The following is a 26,996-nucleotide window of genomic DNA, read 5'->3' on the forward strand; positions in this document are numbered from 1 at the left end:
TATTTCATGATGATCATCACTTTGGTGTTCTGTGGTTGAAGGTTTGATACACATGTAGGCTAACAGTTGCCTAACTGGGCACATTTTACAATCCAACATAATTTAGCAATGCATGTATCGTTCTGACAGAATATTAAATAAACATACTACAAAGAAAAGGAATAGATTGTAACGAGTTGTATAGCCTTGATAACAAACATTTACCAATAAAAAACAAGGCTCCATTGAGTACTTATCCGAACAAAAAAACTTCCGAAATCACATGCAATGGAGATAAAAGCTTACAGCAAAATTAATCATTGCACAATAATTTGAGCGGCGGAAAGCGCATATACTTCAACTGCTGTTGAACAATATAATTGAACCACACACATAATAAACACGTAGGGTTTTCACGTATGATAAATTGCAATTTATTTTGATTTATTCATCCGTATCGAATATAAACAAAGGGCAGTAACTGACATATTGATTCCAACGTTAAATATTTTGCAGAAAGTAATCAAGGGATAAAAAACAACATGTTTACTTCCTCTGTATTGTCGTCGATAAAAACTAAAGACGGAGCCAAAAGCTTCTTATTCGGCGTCTATATGCACAACATACGCGGCGTCCATTTTGTTTTCGACGTAACTACGACTGCTTCTTACGTCTCGTAGACTTACAAGAGAATTCTACGATATCGTAAGTTGCGAAAGTTTATTGAAACGCAAAATGGCAAGTTGCGATAATCGCAACTGGTTTACGAGTCGTAACATACTTACGAGAGCTTATTGAAACGGTCCCCTGGACTTCAGCATTTGGAGAGACCTTGACCGAATATGGTGGTGGGACCAGTAGTCCATTACAGCAGCCATTTGAGAACACGACCGCAACCGCCAGGGGGACCTGGATGGCAGCCAGTGCCTAGACCTGATCTTGGCAGCTGGAGGGACCTGGAAAGCAGCAGGCGAGACCGGAAAAGCAGGGGCTGGAGTGACATCTACCACTGATGTTGCTTGTGTCCTTCTCTTCTTACGGATCTTGAATGCGTATTGATCTGCAAAAGATAAACATGATATCACACACTATCAAAAGGGCAAGGCATTCTTCATACTTGTTAAATTGTAAGGTTTTTGTTTCACTTAACTATGAAATATTGCTGTAATGGTAATCTTGTTGCGATTATAATTAGAAATTTAAATCAATGCAAGTTTTTTGCTTGTTGTTTTTGTTTGTTTATTTTTGCAATTTTTTAATCCTGTGATCACATGTGACTAAACTCTTATCATCAAAGAAATAGCGTTTTGTAGACAATACAGTTTGAAAATGAACTAAGATGCGTGGTCTCATTTGGCTGTCTGGACTGGCTGGAAGTGTGATGCATTTTAAATGCAATAACCTGTATAGTTTTACCTCTCAACAAATCCAGCTTTTCTTAGTCAAGCACAGCCCACTCTCCTGCTTTACTCTAGTTGGCCAACTCTTGAAGGGTAAAAACCTGGTGTTAAAGTCCATACATCAGTCAGTATCCCCCTGTTTCTTCCTTTTTTAGCAGGTGATAATGCACATTCTTTCCTTGGGGCAAGAGTTTTACCTTTAAAATCAAAATATAAAAGTTCTCATTGAAATATGAGGGAAAGAAGTCCATTCAGTAATGACCAGACTTAGCTATAAATAAAGTTTAAGATGACAATAACCATAAAACACAGCCATAATAATTCACTGTACACAACATTAACACTTTTTAATTTGTATATTTATCTATTTTTGTTTCAATTGGTGTTAGTTTTCCTTAAAATTACAATGCATTTACTTATCCTTATACCAGAGACAATACATAAACATGATAATGATCATAATTAATTCAATGAACTTAATTAAAAAAGGGATGCAGAAATAAAAATACAAACCTGTTACAACTGTTCTTCAGTATCCAGCCACTTAATTTGGACCTCCTTTGATTTACTACATTGTAGTAAATACACTTTGTTTTCATCACACAATACTTCATGCTGACAGTATTTCAAGACATTTGACACTACAAGTACAATTTAAAATCTTAATTTGCTAAATCATGTCTAAAAATGTAGCTCATTATCAGTTGCTGACACCTGCTTGTTTAAACAAATTTACTTCCTGTGTCCTAAACCAATCAAAAGTGGCTTGTTTTCAAAACAAAAACTATCAACCAATCAAAAGTATGCAGATGATATGCACCCCTTTGTTAGGCATTGCTGCATCACTGATAAGAGATTAGTGTTTATGATGCATATTTGATTTAATTGGGGGAGAGCTGATCTTTTATCTGTTGTGTCAGCTTGAGATATATCTACTGATAAAGGCAAATTTCAACACCAAAATATTTATGGAATAATACACATCACTGATAACAATTCTTCTCTTTGTGACCTTAAATTGAATATCATTACTGAGAAATGACAATCTGTTTATTGTTTATGAAATCACAAATTACAATACATGCACATAACCCTTAGCATATTATATTTATTTGTGAATATTTCAATTTGACATACTGAAAGGTGTTAGAAAATTATAATTCTATTATAAATATTATTTTAATTGCCTTTAAAAAATGTGTTTAGTAGACAATGTGGTAGATATTAATTTTATTTGGGTTAAATATCAGTATAAGAAATTTGAGAAAATATAATTTAAATATTAAAAATATTGAAAGTGTCAAAAATATTATGTGGGCTTGCCAGAAGCCCACATAATATTTTTGACACGTTCAATATTTTTAATAAGTGACCCACAGCCTGATTTAGTTGAACTTGTGCTTTTTAAAGCTGTTAAGCATTGTTGTTAAAAAATTTATTATGAATAGTATTATTTTCTTGATGTTTTCAAATAATCAATAAACATTTGATAATGTCATACATAACACTTGTATTTGTGTTGTTTTTGTAAATACTACAAAATTTTTACTACTTATATATAATGTATGAAAAGTATAAAATATGTTCAGACCCAGAAAAGATACACTTATTAATACACTTAAATACGCTTAAATTGAAAAGACACACTGTCTTGGAAAAGATATAGTTAAAAATACACTTCCATTGAAAAGACGCACTCAATCATATAAAAGTACAGAAAAAATACACTTGGCAATTCAAAAGATTATGAAAAAACGCGCTCTAATTTCGAAAAATACACTTTAATGCACTTAAGTGTACTTTTAAAACGAAAGACGCAGAAAAAATACACTTTTTTGGAGAAAGCGCAGAATAAATGCACTTCTTAAAGTGTATTTTGTTAAAAAGCGTATTTTATTTCGAGAAGGGAGGTACTGTAATCAACATCGATTAATACTGTCGGATTATTGTGAAAGTGAAAGTAGACAATCGGCAGCTGCCGCACCTTTCCTTTCCAATACTGTAGCAGATCTAGATCGTCAACCCATTCATCATGAAATTGAAATCACAATATTGACATCGTTCCCCCGGCCCCAGTTGAAAACATTTCCCATTATTAGATCTACTCTGCAACTTTATTTAGGACTTTGACTTTAATATCATACTTGTTCATGTGTTTAAGAACAAAAAGGTCAGAGACATGCCTCTTTTTCTAAAAAAAAACCCTGAAGTCTGTAAGCGAGTTGTAGACATTGAAATGAACAGTTTTTATTTTTTCCCCAAATATGTCTCTTTCGCGCTCGATTTTCCCCTTTTACCCAGCGTCCAGCGTCTTCCCCTTTTTCTAAAAAAAAACCCTGATAAAGCTTGACCGGGACTGAAACATTAGCAATTGCGACTCTGTAATGTTCAACCTTAGTGGACTGTAAAGAAACTGCAATTATTGTGAAGAGACTCTGTATGTCTGTAAGCAAAAAGAATATACAGCATAACAAATATCAGGTGTGAAAACAATGTGAAAAAATAGTGAAATTAACAATTTGCAATCAGGCATGTCAAATGAATTGTTGATATTAAAAATGATAGTTCCCAGGCAGCTCTAGACGTTTGTTTCTGTATTTCTGTTACTAGAATTTATTCATTAAATGTATGCATCAATTAAAAAGCACACTCTGTTTAGAGACCATTGTGTTGTCTCATTGTGTGATGACTTTGAGTAATACATTGTACATTAAACAATATCTACTAAGTTGTTTTTAAGTATCGGATTTCTTGTTTATTATATAAATGAATTTTAATTTTTGCTTAAATATAAATGTGCATAATGCAGTGCCAGTAGCACACTATGCAATATTTTAATCACAAAAGAGTGTGTTGTACACTTGAACTTATACCTATAATTAATAATCCTTGCTTAAAAATTCATTTGACACACCTGAGACCATGTTGTGTATTACCATTATTATTTTGCACATTATGCTGACACTTTGAAAAAATTGCAAATAAGCGAAAAGCAGACGTTTAGTCTTGTCAACTGTCTCTGATTACCACTGATTACTTACTTTTGAAGACCATATAAGAAGCGAAAGTGTAGGATACGGTATTCATTTTATTTGATGACTGCTTGTTATTATTTCTTCATAGAAGGCGTACTGGATGAGTGGAGTATTTCTTTTGGTTCTACATCTTTGATGAAGTCAACTCATTGACATTTAGTGCCATGACTGAGCGTGTTTTTTAACTAACAAACACGTGGTAGGAACTTACGGAATATATGCAAACTCATAACAGTGTGTCTAATACTATATGTGTTGAGTGCACAGAAACAAGGGCGAGAAGATAAGGGTGTAAATGAACATACTGAATGTGTTATTTTGTTAATGAGCTTGAACATACAAAAACTTGACTTTAATCAATTGGGATGTACATGCAGTTTAATAATCGGGTTGTTATTTTATAATCATATTCATGTGGAAACTGCCTCATTCACATGCAATACGCAGCTGCTGTCTATATGTTTAATGCCACATTCCATAATGACTGAGTATCTTTACTTTCAAAACATGAAAAAAAAATAATGTAATTAAATTCAGGTGAAAAATATTTGATTATATTTTATTTAAATATGGTTTGGTAAATTATTTACTGGTAAAACAATTCTTGTTGATAACAGTAAATTCGTGATAATAAGTATGTTGTTGTTTATTTTTTGTCTCACACATAAAGTGACAGGTACACTCATATATTTAGCGTTAAGCTTTTAATGTGGGTCTTCATCATAAACCTAAATTTTTGCTACTAGTATTTTCTCCTTAGCACCAACCTAGTAATGTTCAATCTGTGTATGCCATAAGCGATAGTTTTTACCAACTGTTAATTCCTGAGGATTCAGAAAAATACAATAAGTTTACCACATTTCATGACATAAGCTCTAACAGTGCGGAAGATATGCAAAGAGTATTGTGTCCAAAGCCAAAGGTGATATTTCTGGTCTGTGTAATTTTGCGCAGTGAATGAGGTCTTTGCACTTCTTTCAAGATAGACGCAAACACTCCCGCAAGCATTGTTGCATTTATATATTTATTAATATTAATTAAGTACAAAAAGTTTTTCATTTACATATGCAGGGGATACATTTACGAGGTTAATGATTTAGACATGGGACCAAAATAATGAAGTACGGCACCTTTCTTTTTTATGCTTAAGTTAAATAAAATCGTTTTAGAAATAATCTTGCCCTAAAACATAAATGGCATCCTTGCATATGGAAAACATCAATAAATCACAGTTTCGCGAGATTTTTATTTTATTTTTTTAAATTCTAACATTGTTTTTAAAAAATGGAAACAAAAAATGAAATACATGTTTAAGAGTTTGAAAACAGTACAAGGGGTTACTATACAAAAAGCATAGCTTCATAAACTTGTTTAAGATTTAAACAAATTATATTTTATTGTTTTGCTAAATTACATATTGTTTTGTAAAGAAATTGAATGTTTTGTTGCATGATAATGTGCAGACTAGTGCTGCAACAATATACCGGTATATCGGTTATATCGCAATAAGCAATCTGCATATTGTATTGCGATACGATTTTCATCATACCGGTACAAAATTTATACAAAAATTAATTCACATTTCGTCCAGAAAAGCCATCCAAAATAATGATAACAAGGTAAACAAAATAAGCAGTGTAATTTTTTGTTTCGTTAAAATAGCATTCTGAAAAGTATATTATACGGAGTAACGTTGTTACATCGGAGCATTCGTTCGATGCTTTTGAACAGATTATCGTTGAATTAATTGCGCACAGCTGTAAATGTTTCGTTCGATTCTAAATTGAGCATTTTTAAATTTGTAATCCAAATTTCGGAAATACGCTTCAAAATTTTAATGCTAATGTGACAATAAAAAAATATAGCGTCAAATAAAAAGTGCTTTATCCTTTGTCTCAATAAAGAGCGCGCGAAAATGATACAGACATGTAGGACATCGCATGGAAAGTATGGGTGTATTTTGTGTTGTATAAAAATGGGAACATCACGTCAGGTGAATTACGCGTGTTCAGTGGAAAAAAAATGCGTGGGTTGGACGTTATTTCATCACATCTTTAAATAGTAACAAATGCCAAAATGTATTTGATATATAAGAAAAGTTGCGAATGATTGTGTGTCTTGTTATTCTTGAGCATATTTACCGGCATATAGTAAATATTTACCAAAATTTGCTTTAAAACTGGAATATTCGGGATTATCGGATAATTGGCAAGTTATAATTTTGGTACAAGTTAGCAATATATTGCGATATATTGCAATACGGGTTTTTTAACTGACAATATTTTGCAATACGGTTTTTGGCGTATTGTTGCAGCACTAGTGCAGACATATATTACCCGTGTTATCTTTATCAAACATTAAATAAGCTTTTGCACGTAAATTAGGTAGCACATATTATCATATTAAGAATCCTTCATCCGTATAGAATATATTTGTAAACAGTATTTACTGTATCAATCCTCATTTGATTGATGTGTAATATCTAATGGTACATGTTATTTGTGTCGTATCTATCTGGAAAACAATGCCGCCCGTTTCATTATGGGTCTGTTGTGCCGGTGCCCGGCCTACAAAACGCGCACATACCTCGTGATTGGGAACCAGCGACAAATCGGGATAGTGCATGCTGGGTAGCACGAGTTTGTACGGTCTCTTGTGCACGGGACGTCGAGGTGAGTAGATGTGTTTATGTGCCTATGTCCCTATTTGAGTATTGTGTGTGAAATAGTGAGCCTGCGTATAGTTTATATTGTATTATAATATATGGTATTGTATTGTATATGTGTGTCGGTAATTGTGAACCTGTGCGTGTAACCCTGAGTACGTAAGTAGTTCCAGGGGGTTTAGCCTGTGTATGTAAGCCAGTGTCTAGCTGTGAGCCTGTGTGTATTGTATTATATTGTATTTTATGTGCGTTCAACACGTATTTACCTGGAAGGCCATTCCCAGAAGATATAAGTGAGTCTGTGACTGTGTATGTAAGCCGGTGACTGTGTGTTTAAGTACGTGTTTGCCTGGAAGTGTATTCCCAGAAGTACATGTATAGTGCCATTTCGTGACGTGGACGAGCCGACAAGTGTACCCGACGAGCCGACGAGTGCACCCGACGAGCCGACGAGTGTACCCGACGAGCCGATGCGTGAAGCCGACAAGTTCCCTCGAAGACGATGAGGACGATTGGTGCCGTCCAGACGTGGATTCCAGTCGATGCCCATGTGAGTAGTCTAGTATATTATCTTTGCTAGCGGTTGTGATAATTGCATTAAAACCCACGAATAGCTAACCGGGTGAAAACACTACAGGTCTCTATGGCAGCATTTGCATTTGAGTTAGTGTAAAATAACCTCAAACATAAATTGAACGTATACGAAGCCGTCAGTCAATTGAACGCGTTTTTGTGTACCGAAGCAACCCACTAGTACGGGCAAAAGCCCGCGAAGCGGGCGTTGACCGTTCATACATATGGGAATTTAGACATAAAATTACATAGGAATACCACATATGGATACGTCTCAAAAAAATTTGCCACGCGACATATATTTTCGCGATGCTATTTATGAACTTGAACAAATCAAAAACACTTTGACATATGCTAAATCACATGTAAATACATACCTCAGGAAAAGTTATATCAATGACATCATAAATGTGCAGCGAATCGCACTTCATATTCTCGCATTATTTGTTTTTCTTCGCAACCGTTCCAGAATTAAGTCATTACTAAATTATCTCCCCTGAATGCTCTTCTTCAGTGGGTATAAGCCGAAGACTGGTTCACTACATATAGTGACAGTCTTTACCAAACACAATTTAAGTGAACATAACCCGTCTTTGATATATTGCCGAATCTCAGATTTCTGTCGAATTTATTTGCTTTGATCTTTTCGATATCTTATTGTTATTATTATCCTGACAAATCACAAACGCTTGTTAGAAAATTATTTGTTTTAAACATTATAGTTGGCATCTCTATTCTTCCAGTATTCTCGCGGTATTTCAATAACGACACCCTACTGTTTATTTGTCAGAATATGTGACGCATTTTCCATTCGCTCTCAGAAAGCATTCTATACATAGATGGTGACGTCACTTCGTTATTGTCAGTAAGACCGGTGTGTACACAATGTCTCAAAAAGAGGTTTTACGTGTGATCATGAGCAATATTCTGGCAAGTTGTCGTTGTTATCCACCAGAAACACATTTATTCACAAAATTTAATGATATTCCGATCTAACTTTTTAGTCTTTTAGCTTTAATTTTTAACGTATTTACACCTCGTCTGCTCGCACTTTACCGATATCCCCGAAAGGTTACATATCACTATAATAAGTTTAGGCCTAAAACCACAAAATCCGATACCGTTTGATTTTCGTACCACAATCTTACGTAAAAAATCTCCCAGATTCGAAATCAACAAAAAACAAGACATTTATAAATTGTCTGCATTATTGATAAAATTTTAAGATATTTGTTGGTTTTCCGTTTTTAGAAGATGTTCTGTGAAGGCAAGAGCTGGGCATCATACAAGCCATTCTATCCAGCAAAACTGACAGTTTTGGTTTACAGAAATCAACAAAGGAGGGATTCCTGAACTATCAAATTTCCAAGCTATACACACAGTTATTATCTGTGGTGATCTTTATTGGTTCTGTTTGTTTACTTGGATGGAACATGTGTGAACTTTTATAGAACTTTGAACTATATATGTCTATCTATAAACAAAAATCAGCTATTGTATAATAAGATCAGATGTGCAAACAATGTCAAAGGGTTGTTAAATTAACAATTTGAAGGCAATTATGCTGAAAAAATATGAGAGTTCCCATGCAAATTTTGGCTGTATATCAACAAGTGTCTGCCGATAATTGTCAAACTAGTAATACAAAACTTACCACAAGTATGTAAAAGCACTAAGTACCTGTGATCAATTTTAGTAAGATAGTGTAATTCTAAACAGTAGCAAATAGCTTGTTTAGTAAATGCATAATGCAATTAATATGATTTCCGTTCTATTGTGTAATTAATAAATTGGTTGTTACTTGTTAATCCATGATAAATGTTTTATGGCTAGTACAAAACCAGCAATGTTAATTTAGTAAAAGGTAATACAATAACACCACTTTGTAATTTCATATACGTAAATATTCTTGAAATGTAGGTTGATGACAGTGCTTTAGTTTTACTTATTTTGTAACTATTATTTTATGTGCAAAAAAATGATGTGAAGTGTTTTGTATCTCCACACAATACCATATACCTTTTTATATATGTACTGTGTTATGTGGTATTTGAATGTTTAAATAAAAAAATATGGATGATATAACATGATGCATTCTCATATTTGCATTCAAATTGTAACTATAGAGCTAAGACAAAGTGTATGCAGTTTAGACTGTGATTTTAGAATTGCTACAAAATGGCTAGTTTTTTAGTGGCGACAAAATTTAAACTATTCAACAATAGTTTGGGAAAGAAAATTAGAAACCTGCAAGATACCTGTATTTATTAAATATTTCAATTGCGAATCAAGTATGTTGTTATGCTGTTACACATAATTATACATTGATAATAAATAAGAAGACAATTAGTGGTGTTAATGTTTCCCAACAGTAGAAATCATTCTTCTGATGAAGTCAGTGATATACAGACGAAAGCTCCAGGTATGGCTTTCAATACGTAGTGTGTGTTTATTTGACAGTCTAAAACTTATTGGATTAAAAAAAAATCCTGTCAAATTTGTCAATCAAAATTGATTTGACACATCACATGATTTTGATTATGTTAAATCAGTGTACTGTATGCTAAATGCAACTGCTTTAGCAAGCTGTCAAGTTGAATTGAGACATTTGATGAAACAAACTGTTTCCTGGGTAGGACCAGTACTAACTTAGTGTCTATATGACGTACCATGACCTCGAAAGAGTACAAGACCTGCTAAGTAGAACGAGAAATGTACTTCGACGTACAATTTTCACCGACACTTGAGTGTTAGCCAATCAGAAGACACCTTACGTCTGTTGCTTTTAGAGATTTTTGACATTGAACATTATTATTATTATTATTATTTATACCGAATTATGCGCCTATCGACCGCTTACTCATAGATATTGTGCGTATTTATTAAACATTATTATTATTATAATTTATACCAAATTATGCGACTATCGACCGCTAACTCATAGATATTGTGCGTATTTATTGACCTGGCGTGGCGGAATTAACCTCTGACTTATGCTAGTTATGGTTATCACAAAATACGATCAACAGGGAGTTTATAATACATTATTTATCCCATTAATGCTTGGTAACTGGTTACCGTTGGGAATTTCCTACACAGTAATGCGCTGGACGGTCGTAATACTCCGCCCCGCATGATCATTTCATACACACAATATGCTGAATAATTTTAATTTTAAAAAGGTAACAATTGAATCTTCTTTAAATTTGTATATAATCTATTTCAATGCATTAAATACTTGAAACTTCTGTGTTGTTTTTTTTGCCATTCTGATATTTTTATTCATTTTGTCCTCAACTAAAAAAGAGATTTTAAACATTTATTATGAATAAATCTGAAGGAAAAGCGGCTCAAGAGACTAGTGTTTTGATTGGCTGTTCAGGAAATGTGTACGTAGAAGTACAAACATGTATGTCGAAGTACAAATTGTACTTTGACGTACAAATATATACTTCGAAGTGTATTTTATATTCATGTCGACGTACAATTATTGTACTTCGACGTACATTTCTCTGTTTAACGTGTAGGTCTTCTTGACTTTCAACCCAAATGGTACGCCATAGTATGTCTTAAGGGTTATCTAAAGAATGCTCCCACTTAAAGGATCAATACAGAGACCTCCCAGTGACTAAGCCAGTTAGCAGACACCCCATCCACTATACCACAGACACCAAACCAGCTATAAATTCCTGTGCTAGAATTTAGAAAACAAAAAAATATATAAGATGCTAGATCTTTAAGCTTGGAACATGTAACTCGTTTTAAGATTGATTTTTTTGGATGCATTACTCAATTATTGCAACAATTATCATATTTTGAACACAACCATGTCCATATATTTATTAAAAATACATGGTTATCAAAAAAACTTAAAAAGCTTTTGCCCGTAAATTAGGTAGCACCTATAATCATATTAGTTTTATCAATAAGAAAAGTAAGAGAATGTTACCTTTTCATCTGAAAACTGTTTATTTTCGTGTTAGATTGGTAGACGATTTCCCGCAAAAGGTTATAAATCTAACCTCCTTTTGAAGAACGTTGCTTACATCCTTAACAAGTAATAATATTTAAGTCGAGACGGCAAGTTGGGTCGGTCTCAACTGAAATGAGATTTGAAGGTATCTTTTCACAGATTTTGGCATGTATTAAAGTTCACCATTAAATGCTTTATATTGATCAATTTAAACATTGGATCTAAAAAGCTGCAATAAAAAACTAGAATAATAATAAAAAAAAGAAACCCTCAACAGGGCTCGAACCACTGACACCAGGAGTAAAAGTCTAAGGCTTAGACCACACGGGCATCCGTGCTCATAAAATGAATGATGTATTTTATACTTCATATAGCAATCCTCGTAGTGTCACACAATATAACGACAACAACAGAACTATCCAAATTAGTAAATCGTTTCGTGTTGCAACGCTTTATTATTTTCAGGTTTGTAAATCGTCAAAAGATGCAAATATTGGATTTTTAGAGCATGTTAAATGTTCAGTTATACCGTTTCCTCACAAATATCATAACTACAACGAACATTTGCGTATCTGAAACCATTTTTTGTAATTTGTCAAATTACCAAAACGTGAAAAGGCCCCTTAATATTATAATACATGTATAGGTATGTTTAATTAAATGGTGACTGCAAAATTGCGAACCATCTGTTCTTTTTTCTGGGTAGGTTTTATTACGCCACATTTGTCGTGTATTTACATCGTCGATACTCACGTTCGGTGATACCTGCTATTCATCTTGAAATCGGTGTTTGTTGAATTTTGCCTCGCTCTTGGAAAACTGGTCTTGATTCAAGTGCGCACAGCGACGTCCCAGATTAGCCTGTGCAGTCGGTCTGTGATTAGCCTGTGCGGGATTATCTAGAACGAAACTTTACGCACATGCATTAAGTCCCGTTAACCCACAGCGCGGCGCAATTCTAATGGCCGTTTTCAAAAAAGTTGGGGACGTGCGGAATACGCAACATACCGATTTAATGCAACGGCATTATGTGGTAAGTCTACAAAGGATATATGCTACAAGCACACATCTATACAAAATCCAGATATATTTTCCGATTTGCTATGCGGTTTGTTGGCATTTTGTTCGGTTAACATTTTCTTGTTCAAAGTTTATGTTTAGTGTGTTTACGATCTGATGCTTTATGTAGAATCTAATCGGATTCTTAATACACACAAAAATAAAACATACAAAACTGGGACAACTGGACATAATGCACGTGCTTCCAGCACGTGGGCTAGGTGTGGTTCCATTTTTTTGCACGTGGAAATGTTGAAACGCAATTTAATTCTATTTTTATTTAAATTTAATTATTTTAGGAGGGTTCTTACATAAGGAAAACATAAAATTAATTTACAAAACAATAAAGCTCGTATGAATATTCAGGAGCGCAATCGCGCACTTTGTATTTTACAGACTACCTTTCTCACTTGTTAAAGCGTCTGATCGTCACGGATGAATGATTTTATCGTTAGCTTGCACATATTGTAGTCAAATGATCACATGTGAAATTTCAAATAAATATATTCACTCATTTCTGAGCTATGTTAGTTTTAAAAAGTATTGCGTTAGAAAAATCAACAATTGTTGTAAATGGCGATATACATGTTATTCCGATTTAGTTTCAATATCAATATCAATAATTCTAGGTAAATTTTTGCACGAGGAAAACATAACAGTAATGAAAGAAAAACAATATGGCTCGTATGGATATTCAGGAGCGAAACTGTTCAATCGGCATGTTGCAAGCCGGTCAATTATTATGACGTGTAAGTTTATGCGTTTTACTTTTCACATTGTTATTATTTAACGTTGTACGAGTTTGCGAATTTGATCTTTGAAGTAACGTTTTAAATTTGGTAAGTTTTATTTTATTTTTTTCAATTTCAATTTAATTTTCAGGTATTATCAGATATGTGTAGAATTATCCATGGTCGAAATTTCAACACAAGCCGTTCAAAAATAAGGGAGCTATATTGATATGATAAAGTGATGTATTAGAAAAGTCTAAAAGTGTACTCGAAGGTTGTTGATAGAAACAGGTTGCCTTTATTGTGTGTGTGTTTTCACTGAATATAAATATATGACCAGCACTCTAGGAAAACGGCGCTTAATGCATGTGCGTAAAGTGTTGTCCCAGATAAGACTGTCAGCGCTAGCTAATTAGACACAACACCTTCCGCTTAAACTGGATTTTTCTTTTTTAACGAAAACTTGCATAACAGCGGAAAGAGTCGTCCCTGATTAGCCTGTGAAGTCCACATCTGGGATTACACTATACGCAGCATATTCATTAGTCCCCATTTTCAAAGAATGCGCCTCATTTTTTCACCTAGCTCGATTTTGTTCACATAAAAAATGCTATACTTCATTGTAAATCAAATAATAACATATGCATGTCAGAATAGATCGTCATCGCAAAGTATTGTTACGTTACACAATGATATAATGTAGACACGGAACCATTTAAGAAATTTGGAATGTTTACAACTAATCATTAATAAAATAGATGACTAATTAATATATTTAGTCCAAAAGTCTTACGATCATAGTTTTTGCTTGTACATGTAATTGTATTATCCGAAAATATGTAAACATTTTGCCATGAAATGCGAGAATACAATTTAATATATAGCCACGAATTGCTAGAATACAGGTTACATTATTTGAATGAAGGATTATCGTATTGATGTTTACTGTTATTAAACGTGTCTACTACCAAAATTTATTTTTATAATTATTTGTTATATGCATAAATTTTTACAATAATAACGGGAATATTTATTTAAAAAAATACATTCATCAGGAATCAAACTTTGTTCTGGTGAGGTAAATCAATCGCACAGGGCGATTCAGAGGCCTAAAAGTCACTACTAAAATAGTTCACATTCTACACGCTGTCATTGAAACGCCGGGAGGTCACTCGTTCGCTCCCATCTGTGGGAGCGTTCTGTCTTCATCTCCCAAAGACACCGAGTGAAACCTGGAAACGGACTCGAGAGCGTTTCGATTAGCCTGGGGCTGTTCACGCAATCGAGCTAAAATAAATATGTTTAAACTAAACGCTGTCAGTAATGCAGAATGTATTGTTCTTAAAATTATCGACGAAAAGAGTTACAAATGCTTCATCATTTTATTTATTGTTATTGACTACTATCCATATACGAAGCGATGTCTAGAGTGAAATATATCTTCATTTATTTGAATCTATGACTTTCTTTTAGTTATGAAAAAACGTTTTTGGTTTTTGGCTTTTAAAAATGCGGTTCCGTTACCAAGGTAATGCCGACATCGAGCCAGGCGCTCATACTTAAGAAAGGCGTACTGACGGAGGATGAAGTGCGACCGACGTCGTCGGGACATTGGCCGGGATCTCAGTGCTCTGTGCCGACAGGTGTGAGGTAATAATGAAAGTGATTCTGATGATGATGCGGATAATGATGGAGATAGTGTTGATGGTGTTGGTTTTGGTGGTGGTGATGCTAATGATGATTATGATGATGATGATTATGATTAACGAAATACTACCTCTACTTCAACAACAACAAATACTATCACTATTACTACCGCTGCCGCTGCCGTTGCCGTTACCACTTAAATCACCACCACCACTATTACCTCTGCCACTGCTACTTCTAATGCTAATGCTACTATTTCTGCTACTGCTACTGCTAATGCTACTGTTTCTGCTTCTGCTGCTACTACTACTACTACTACTACTACTACTACTACTACTACTACTACTACTACTACTACTACTACTACTACTTCTACTACTACTACTACCACTACTTCTACTACTACTACTACTACTACTACTACTACTACTACTACTACTACTACTACTACTACTACTACTACTACTACTACTACTACTTCTTCTACTACTACTACTACTACTACTACTACTACTACTACTTCTACTACTACTACTACTACTACTACTACTACTACTACTACTACTACTACTACTACTACTACTACTACTACTACTACTATTACTACTTCTACTACTATTACTACTACTACTTTTACTACTACTTCTGCTACCACAACAACAACAACAGTAACATCAACTACTACTTTTGCTATTACTACTGCTACTGCTGCTTTTGCTGCTGCTGTTTTATTTGCATGCTGCTGTTGCTATGTTTATAAATCGGGTCCCCTATGCGCGTTGCGTACTAATAACAACTACTAACAACTTAAATACTATATCCAGTGTTATATTGTATCAGTTTAATGTCAGTATAATAACACTCAATGTGCGCTTGTATTTTAATATGTTAATGTTTTTCGTTCCAAGATCAGGTCCCCAGTACGCGTTCCGTACCCCTATGGCAAGCGGTTCGACACATAATCCCAAGAAACTAGGTTTCTCATGAGAACCTAGGTTCTCAGAATGAGAACCTAGGTTCTCGCTTGAAGATTGCACATGGCTTCAAGAACCCAACTTTTCTCATTTGAAAACCTAGGTTCTCATGAGAACCTAGGTTCTCATTTGAAAACCTAGGTTTTCATGAGAACCTAGGTTCTCATTCTTAGAACCTAAGTTCTCATGAAAAACCTAGTTTCTTGGGATTATGCGTCGAACTGCTTGCCAGATCCGTGGTTTTCATTTGGGACCATAGGTTCATTGAGAACCTAGGTTCTCTGAGAACCTAGGTTTTCAGAGAACCTAGGTTCTCATGAGAACCTAGGTTCTCATTATGAGAACCAAGGTTCTCATAGAACCTAGGTTCTCATGAGAACCTAGGTTCTCTGAAAACCTTGGTTTACGCTTGAGAACCTAGGTTCTTATGAGAAACTAGGTTTTTCATGAGAATCTAGGTTCTCATAGACACATAGAACTTAGGTTCTCATGAGAACCTAGGTTCTCATGAGAACCTAGGTTCTCATTCTGAGAACTTAAGTTCTCGTTTGAAAACCTAGGTTCTCATGAGAACCTAGGTTGTCGTGAGAAACCTAGTTTCTTGGGATTATGCGTCGAACCGCTTGGCATATACCCCGGTCCACTGCAGCATCGTGACCGTCTACAACTTTGGGCAGGGGCTGGTGGGCGGGGGAGAGACATGCCGGAACACGACGCTATGCACGCCCTTGGGCGCGAGTCTGCGCAGCTCTTCAAGCATTAACCGCTACCGAGGGGTTACACCTGCATCCTCGCATTCGACCCAGACTTGAAATCTTATCAGGTAACCGAACAACGAAGTGTGCCCGACTCGCAATTTGATAATGACGTCATCAGTTGACGTCACATAGTTGTTATTTCAACGAAATTCCAAAGTTAACTTTTGTTCAAATGTAAAACAAATCGACGAATATGCATACAATTGAAAAGAAAAGCAATGATGTTCAGCTATACTGAAAACAGATGTTAGCATGGTATTATTTTTATATACACATCTAATTTCGAGAGGAAAGGGGAGGGCACAACAAGATTATGACGAGCCTCATTCTCGGAGACGGAAAGCTGATATTTATGTTAATGCATAAAAATCGAACCCAGCTAAGCTTATGCAGTCCGCAGCTAATCAGTGACTAAACTTTCCGCTTTTTTGGATTTTATCGTTAAAACGAATTCTCTTCTGTATGAAAATTAAATTTATGCGGAGAGTGTCGTCCCTATTAGCCTTTGCGGACTGCACAGGCTAATCTGAAATGGCACTTTACGCACATGCATTAATCCTAGACTGAGGCCTTAACACGTTTCGGTAAATTGACAAATTAAAAAAAATGCTTCAGATTCGCAAATGTTCGTTGTAGTTATGATATTTGTGCGGAAACATTAATACTGACCATTTACCATGCAATACAATATCCATTATATGCATTGTTTGACGTTTTAAAAACCTGAAAATTATAAAGCGTTGCAACGTGAAACAATTGAATAGTTTGTTCGGGTCGTTATATTTTGTGATACATTGCTTAAAAAGAGTATAAAATTCACTACCCAATGTATGAGCGCGGATTGCCGAATTGTCTATGCGATAGCATTTTACGCCAGGGATCAGTGTTGCGAGCCCAGTTGGGGGTTACTTTTTCTTTCTTTAATTTTATTATTTTCTTTTACTGGAGCTTTTTAGATCCAATGTATAAATTTAGCAATATAAAGCATTTAATGACAAACGTCATAACATGCCAAAAATCTGTGAAAAGGCCCCTTTAACACTCTTACCTTACTAAAGCACAATTTCTATTCTCAAAGTGGCGTGCGAAGGGTGGGTCTGGTTCCTCCATGGAAGTTGATAAAGTGGACAGCCGGCCCACTTCCGGTCGGTGTCGGCCCTTTACCGCCGGGCCAGACAGATCGTTCATCTCTGCAAATGTAAATGGTCGGTAATTGAATACAGCCCGTCTTATAGAACATCATACGATACATATTTTAGGCCTGGGATAACCGGCCTTAATGCATGTGCGTAAAGTGTCGTCCCATATTAGCCCGTGCAGTTCGCTGGATGTTCGCTAATTATTTTACTGCCTTTAAACAAAACATGCCATACAATCAGAAGGTGTCGTCCCATATTAACCTGTACAGTTCGCTGGGTGTTCGCTAATTATTTTACTGCCTTTAAACAAAACATGCCATACAATCAGAAAGTGTCGTCCCATATTAACCTGTACAGTTTGCTGGATGTTCGCTAATTATTTTACTGCCTTTAAACAAAACATGCCATACAATCAGACAGTGTCATCCCAGATTAGCCTGCTCGAACTGTACATGCTTATCTTGGACGACACTTGAGTTGACGCGCACAAAAAGCCCTTTTTTTCCGAGCGGGTTTTATCATTAGTTACGGTGCAATTTTTGATGAAGTACAATAACACGTCTTAACCTCTTTGATAACTTTTCTTTCAATAATTATATTTAATTCTTGTCAATATTTCACATTCCCTTTATCTAAGAATAATATTTATGATCGATCTCTATTAACGCTGTTTATACAATTAAGCCGCCACTGTAAGTGTCTGTACAATATTTGATTAGCATAACCAATGCACCTTTTGAAAACCTAAGGAAATTTCCTAATTTTATTTATAAATATGCCCTGGATCATTTCGCTGGTCCGTTGAGATTGGACAAATATTACAACTTTTATGAAGAATCTTTGGATTGCGCAAAGCTTTTGAATTAAAACACTGAATTAAGTCGTACTCACGCTACGCCGTTACCCTTCCGTAATCGCTGCATGCCTTGTAATTAAGACAGACTCGCCATATTCACGTTCAGGTGTCACTGGCTCCGAGCATCAGATATGTAACTGGTTTCGAGCATGTCGCTGATCAAAACATTGCCTTTCTTTAAAAAAAAACAACATGCGATGACGTCATTTTGATCGATTATTATTTTCTCAAAAATATGTTTTGTTTCAATAAGAACAACACATACGACTCTAGTCAACATTATTGAGATATGTCATAGGTTATTGATTGCAAATAATATACATTCATATATAAACGCTCACAAATATTTAAAAAAACACGACAAGCAAGAAGCAGCTTACGATCCTCAAAAAGGAAAAAACCGCTCAGATTACTTTAATCTGTCAGTCTGTATGATTTGTCGCAATTGATTGAGCGAAATATATAACTAAGCATACTTACTTACAAATAAATTATACTGTTGAGTGCAGAAAATTAAAAGTAAATAAATAAAATACTGCTATGTTTATGATAAAACCTGTCATTGTTTTGCAAACTTTAAAATGTTCCCATATATTATGCAAACTTGACTTTATAACAATCACTACTTATACATTACTTTGGTATAACGATTTTGTTTATAAAATACAACAAACATTGTTTGGTAGCCGGTCCGAGCATGCACAGTTAGCTGACTTCTCATATTTTAACAGCCAGTCAGTCCTTTCTAGTACCAGAAGTTAGTTGCTCTGTAGCTCAGTACCCTCTTGCTGGACCCGGACTGCGTGTATGACGCCACCAGCCACCGCGCATGTAGTACGCATGCGCCGCGATGCCGGAAGTAGATCCCACAGAAACCAGATGCACCTAGCGGGACCGCGGCGCGGGGCGCTGTTAATGCACAGATATAAGTTTCACGTGTCATAAGTCAATGATTGATGTTCGCAATAAATCTTTCACACGGTGTTCAATGGGGTGTTTGTTTATCGTTTGCTTGCTATCATGTTCAAGCCAGTCCTCTGTTGAGATCACTATCGGGCGTCATGCAGGAAATAGCACTGCCATTTTTTTCCCCTTTTCCCATCCCCGATGAAAATTAACAAGCCTCGTTCTGGAAATTCTAGGCTTCATGCATGTGCGTTAGTTGTCATTCCGGATTTACCTGCTGCAGTTTGCTAATCAGGGACGATACTGTCCGCCTTACCTGGATTGTCGTTAAGATGACACTTCCTTTCTATACAAATTTACATTAAAGCGGATTTGAATTGCTTAACACAAAAAACAACAACAAGCGAAACATTCTAAACCGTTATACAGTTCAATTAACCTACATTCTATAAACTTTATATTTAATGTAATTCTTGAAAATAAAATTAACAATTTTATTAACAATCGTCAAAAGAAAATAGATAAGATGCAATACTTTAATAAAATCAGTTCAAAGTGAAAAGCAAATGTATCAAATAATAATACATACCTTACTATATATAGTCACACAATTGTACAGTTTTTCAATCAATTATCACCTTTGTGGGGTCATAATAAATAATCGACCCTCACGCAAGGGCCGATTATTTATAATCGGCCCTCAGAACGTGTGCGCGCGACGTCTTAGTTAACGATGATCAATAACATTAAGCCAAAACTCAACGAAAGACTCGAACATAGTTATTATGACACGTAGCACACAATTTGGATAATACAAATATCGATTGAAACTGAAACTTATCTGCACATTAAATTGATGCCTCTTTGTGTATAGCAAAAGACACACGTCGATGACAACTTAAATTATATAACACTAAAATAACAAAGATTTGTAATTCCATTTTTGGTTATTCCATTCGTTTATCTATACTGATTTGTAATCACAGTTCACACTTTTTTAATTGTTTGTATCGGATGCTAAACTCTGTCACCAAAAACACGATTTATGCAATCGAATGTCGAAGCGATTACACATTTTTATTTCTATTGAAGCTCCCAATTATGCACGACAATAACACAATCCGAAATACGTTTTGGAATCGTTCAATTCTTAAAACATATTTTACTGTTAAATAAAAAAACCTCCGAATCCGAATCGTTGTCCGTAAATCAAAAGCGTCTAGCTAGTTTCGTCATTGAAATTACATCACATGAGATACGTCATAAATTGCGTAATCAATTGAATGAAAATAAAAGTACGGACAGCGGGTTCTTCATATATTTTGGTGAGGACCAAAATAGTATGATAGTATGACTCAAAACCTGTGCCCATCTATAATTTAGTATAGACATTAATACACGACTGATCCGGGCCGAGCAGTTTTAATCGGCCCCAGGTCGCAATTACTCAAAATGCTTTATAAAATAGTCATTTTTGGAAAAAGGTTGTGTTTTGTGCTCAAAATGTAATCAACTGTTAACATATATATATTTGTCTTGCTTTGGAAGAAAAGGCGTAATCATGTGTATGTAAAGCGTCGTCCCAGATTAGCCTAAGCAGCACAGGCCTATGAGGGACGACACTTTCTCCAAAATCAACCAATCTTCATTTTATTTAACTTTTCACACAGTGTGATTGCCTTTTAATATTTAACTCTTTTGTCATTATATCGCCATCACGCCCAAAAAATGACGTCATTTCACTGTAAAAAGGTTACAATTATGGAACTTGTTCACTGTTATTTTTCAGTATCAGTTGTAATTCATCGATGTACCCATAATTACTTTTTTTCTTCAAACATTAGGATGAGCGACAATTAATCTGGTTGCATTTAATGTATGTGTAGCATATTCTGATTATTATATGGTAGTATTTAACAGTTTAAGTACATACACAACGTGGGGTAAATTTCTCGCAAAATAACGCAGCAATTTAAGCATAACTACATTTTAGTAAATCTCAATTGCCATAAGTGTCGTCATAAATAATAACCACACAGTTATAACCACTTTGCTTTGAAATAATAAACCAGCATAACTTCGTGTTTTATTTGAATGGTACAAGCCGGACGTTGACATTTCCGGTTGAAACGCGCAAGAGAAAATGCTCGAAGCAGACTAGTAATATTATTCCGCATAAAATAAATTTTTACTAGCAAGAGACTTACATTAAATGTAAAATACCATTAATGCGGAAATCGTCGTCCTTGGTAAGCCTTTTTTTCGGATAGCACAGGCTTATCTGGGACGACACATTACGCACATTCGTTAATTCCCGTTTTACACTGATGGAAGCTCATTAATAATTTGTTTAGTTTACAGTGCAAAAATACTCAAAAACTAAGTAATAGTTTAATTTTGTTAAATATTTGTATATTTAAATTTTTGTTTTATTGATATAACTAATATATGTATTCGCTTAATCGCGATTTCATTATCTCATAAAAAATGTAGTCGAAAACGTCCGTTTTTAAGTTATATGCAAGTGTTGACCTTTTCCGACAAAAATGCCAGTATATAATAACTACTTTATGTATCAAGTAAGCAGTTATGTTTAGTATACAAGTACAATTAAGCCTCGATATGAGAAAACGGGGTTTATTGCATGTGCGCAAAGTGTCGTCCCGGATTAGCCCGTTCAGTTCGCACAATCAAACCAAGGAGGATTCTTTCCGCTTTTATGGAAATTTTCGTCGAAAGGAAGGTCTTGAACACGAAAATCCCGTATATTATGAAAGTGCGAACTGCACAGATTAAACTTCAACTAAACTGTAAGCCAATGCTGTAAGCCCCGTTTTTCCAGAACGAGGCTTAATTGCATCTTGATTAAATACAATCGCCGGACTTAAAAGGGCCTTTTCACAGATTTTGGCATATTTTGAAGTTTGTCATAAAATGCTTTATATTGATAAATGTAAACATTGGATCTTAAAAGCTCCAGTAAAAAATCAAGAATAAAATTAAAACAAGGAAAACAAAGTAGCCGATATCAGGGCTCGAACCAGTGACCCCCGGAGTCCTGGAGTTAGTCTGAAGTAAAAACGCATTAGCCCTCTCGGCTATTCCGCCGGGGGTACATAGTGTAAGTATGTTAAACCTTGTATAAGCAATCTTCGTAGTGTCGTAAATTTAAACGACTACAACAGAACTCTCCAAATTAATCAATCGTTTCGCGTTGCAACGCATTATAATTTTTAGGTTTTCAAATCGTCAAAAGATACATATAATGGCTATATTGGACTATGGTAAATGTTCAGTAATACTGTTTCCTCACAAATATCATAACTATAACGAAAATTTTCGAATCTGAAACAACTTTTTTCAATTTTGTCAATTTACCAAACCGTGAAAAGATCCCTTTAAGTCTCTGCGAAAGAGCTTAACCCTTAAGACAGCGATATTAATTCTGAGAACTATTCGGTATTACGTACAGAACGAGTCTAAAATAATTGATGCAGCAAACAGTAGCTTGCGAATTCCGCTGAGGAATTTCTACGTCGACACATGGGAGGAGGACCGCCACAGATATATCTTCCAATTGAATGAATATGCTTTGTTACAGTTGGTTAAATGTTTTGAGTTTAACAATACACCTTTTAGAAAAATGGCATTTAATGTTTACAATAACTGAACATGTAATTACAAAACCATACTGTTTTGAATAGTCGTAACTAATTACAACATCAAGTACAACGATTAAATAAAATACGTCTGTCCCGGGATTCAAATCCGAGCCCACTGTAAGCAAAAGATAATGCGCTACCACTGAGATACGCTGGCTTTTAATGAAAATATGAACTTTTTTCAAGTAATGTAACATACAAGTCGTGATATTTTAATCAATATAAACTAATAATTGTAAAAAATACGGTATTTTACAACTTATCTTTTTTCGTCATTCGTGGTTGACAGTCCCTTTAAATGTCGTCCTAGATTATAGCTTGTGCAGTCCGCAGTCTGGATTTTCGTTTAGAAGAGACTTCCTTTAAACGAAAAATATCATAAAGACGTAAAGTATCGCCCAACATTAGGATGTGCGGACTGCACAGGCTAATTTCTGTGACGACTAATTACGCACATGAGTTTAAGGGCCTTTTCACAGAATTTGGCAAGTATTGAAGTTTGTCATTTAATGCTTTATATTGATAAATGTAAACATTGGACCTAAAAAGCTCCAGTAAAAAACAAGAATACAATTGAAGAAAAACAAAGTAACTTTCATCTGGGTTTGAACCACTGACCCCTGGAGTAAAAGTCTAACGCTTAGACCACTCGGTCATCCGTGCTGAAACAATTAGTGATTTATTGTATGCTTATGCTTTATATAAGCAATCCTCGTAGTGTCCAAAAACATAACAACAACAACAGAACTCTTCAAATTATTTAATCGTTTCACGTTGCAACGCTTGATAATTTTCAGGTTTTTAAATCGTCAATAATGGACATTTTAGAGGATGGTTAACTTTCAGTATTACTGTTCCCTCACACATATGATAATTACAATGAAAATTTGCAAATCTGAACCATTTTTTTATTTTGTCAATTTACCAAAACGTGAACAGGTCCCTTTAAGCCCTGTTTACCCGGAACGATACTCATATATTAACCCATTTATGCCTAGCGTCTAGAAAAAACGCCTTGGCAAACAGCGTAGACCATGATGCGGCGTCTCATCAGGGTCTGCGCTGTTTGCTTTTAGGAATTCCTGTAAGCAATATTCTAAATATAGAAATAAATATACTAGACATCCCTAATTTTGGAAATAAATTGATCCAATTTAGAAGGATGGGAGAGTCCACTAGGCATAAATGGGTTAAAACACCTGCCTATTCAGAGTTCAAACAAACTTTACAAAAATCGTTTCTTATGGAAATTATACCGTTCTCAAAACATTAACACACGTACTGATCAAACAACGTAAAAGGCACAAAGTCGCTCACCTCACAAAGTTACAAAGGAACTGACCTGTTGTTTGCAGCCCAAGATGGCATTAGAACAAATGTTGTGACCAAGTCCTATGAAAAGGGAACTATAAATGTAACATTAAGAGTGCTAACAAGTATTATTGGCATATAAGGAAAAATGCCCCGGACCATAGAGGTCATGTGTTTAAACCAACCGGAAAAATTTAGAGTGTTAACAAGGCAAATGTTGACGCCACACAACGCACGCCGGACAAAAGACGATCGCAAAAGCTAACCATAAGCACATTGTGCTCAGGTGAGCTGAAAAGGACTCGAAAATTACCAATTGTGAAGTTTCTAGTTAATATCTCAATAAGCATTGTTATCTGATGTTTATTGATATTTCTTGTTTCTATTCATGCGATAGCTGATGACGCTTACTAAATGTTTTACTTATAAAGGAAGTAATATTCAGTGACTAAGCGTCATTTCCATCAATTGGAAATTATGTGTTTTTTTCGCATGGATTTTGTTTGGTGTACATGTGTTTTAAAATACTGTTGATATAATACTGAAATATCAGTACATAAGAACAAAAGTAACTATGCGAATGTCCAGATTTAAATGTATCTAGCCGGTCTGTCTTTAATGTCTGCATATGTGTCCGTCCGTCTGCTTGTCGTACTGTCAAACTGTCCTTAAACATGTTCTTATATTTCGCAGTGACTCGGTGGAAATGGTGTCCGCCTAGCGTTCGTCATTACTAAGCTTTCTCAAGGAAACAATATATAAACTAAAAACAGCGGGAGTGTTATTTGTCTTTGCGCTGAGAATTGAACATGGAGATTTGGACAAAGTAACTACAACTCAGAAAAAGGGTTATGGTTTTGTTTATTGCTTTAACATGATTTGGTTCCACATACAATCTCTAATGAGGATATATCTTAAGGAACTGTCGTCATTCTGATTTTTATCAACTTTTAAATGAGCCGCGCTTTTGGAAAAAGGGTAGTAATGCATGTGCGTAAAGTGTTGTCCCAGATAAGCCCGTGCGATCCTAACATTCTGCCGGTAATCACCGACGACACTTTCCGAAACTTGATTTCGCTAAAAAAGATACTTCTTGAAAACGAAAAATTTATTCAACTGTCGTCATTCTGATTTTTATCAACTTTTAAATGAGCCTCGCTTTCGGAAAAAGGGATGTAATGCATCTGCGTTAAGTGTTGTCCCAGATAAGCGCGTGCAATCCTAACATTCTGCCGGTAATCACCGACGACACTTTCCGAAACTTGATTTCGCTTAAAAAGATACTTCTTGAAAACGAAAAATTTATTAAAGCGATAACTGTCGTCCCAAATTAGCATGTGCGGACTGCCAATCTGGGACAACACTTAGACAACATGCATTAAGTCACATTTTAACAAATGGGCTGAATGACCGACATAAAAGGACAGGTATTAAGTGTTAAAACATGGCACTTTGAATGTTATACGAAATATATAGTATTATACATAAGTACGTATATACATTGAATAAATTGTAAAGAAAATCAACAAAAACTAATTTGACTGTACACGGTATTTTTTCTAAAAGAATAAGCATTTCGTCAACATGAAGTGAGTATATACAAATCTTATGATATGGGTTTTGTTAAAAAATACTTTGCTTTATTGTACTATATATGCATCACAACGTTAATTATATTTCCAGTATTTCAAATTAATTATATACTTCGTCATGAGAAACCTTACCTATTTAAAAGACCTTTCTAGTTTAAAATATTATTATCTGTTCTTAAACTAAACGTGTTTCTTTTTATTTTAAGAAAAAGAATGTTAATATTTTGTTTTTCTTTGTTGGTATACCTGACATAAATATTCTGCAGTATTTTTCCGACGAAACAATTGATAACTTTTTAGTTAACAACGTGTCGTTTATTTTTTATTTAAGCACTGAACTGAAGTACTTTACTTGTTGACATCTACAAAAAATGTATAATAGTTTATTCAACTTGTGTACAAAAGTAAACTTGTTGTTTTTTATAATTGAATTTGTTAAAGTATTTCACTGTTTTCATTCATATGTTCACATAATTTTCATTTTATCCATCTTTTAGATGCAAAGCTTGTGTAATTTATCATATTAAACTTACATATAGTACAGATGTATATCAAATGACTGGTGTGTGCTTGTGGGAAAGAGAAAACCATACTTTAAATTAAAATACCTTGTTATATGCCTTGCTTTTCATTTCATACAATTCAAATTAAGACACTACTTGAAAATGTGTTTACTTGTTTTGTAAAAATATCTTAAGATAAATTGTATATGATCGAAAGAACAATTAAAACTGGT

General features: G+C 34.7%; 2 protein-coding genes across 5 annotated transcripts in view; one reads left to right on the forward strand and one right to left on the reverse strand.

The window, feature by feature from the left end:
• The window catches only part of LOC127864178 (uncharacterized), a 677,094-nt gene that overhangs the window by 385,775 nt on the left and 264,323 nt on the right, over positions 1–26,996 (reverse strand). The gene's annotated exons all lie outside the window — the stretch shown is intronic.
• The window catches only part of LOC127864190 (uncharacterized), a 174,082-nt gene continuing 164,021 nt past the window's right edge, over positions 16,936–26,996 (forward strand). For both annotated transcript variants that reach the window (XR_008041560.1, XM_052403895.1), the window contains exon 1: positions 16,936–17,049. The gene's annotated coding sequence lies outside the window, so the exon portion shown is untranslated. The remainder of the gene's footprint in view (positions 17,050–26,996) is intronic.

Source organism: Dreissena polymorpha, chromosome 1 (genome assembly GCF_020536995.1).
Source record: "Dreissena polymorpha isolate Duluth1 chromosome 1, UMN_Dpol_1.0, whole genome shotgun sequence".
Taxonomy (NCBI): Eukaryota; Metazoa; Mollusca; class Bivalvia; order Myida; family Dreissenidae; genus Dreissena; species Dreissena polymorpha.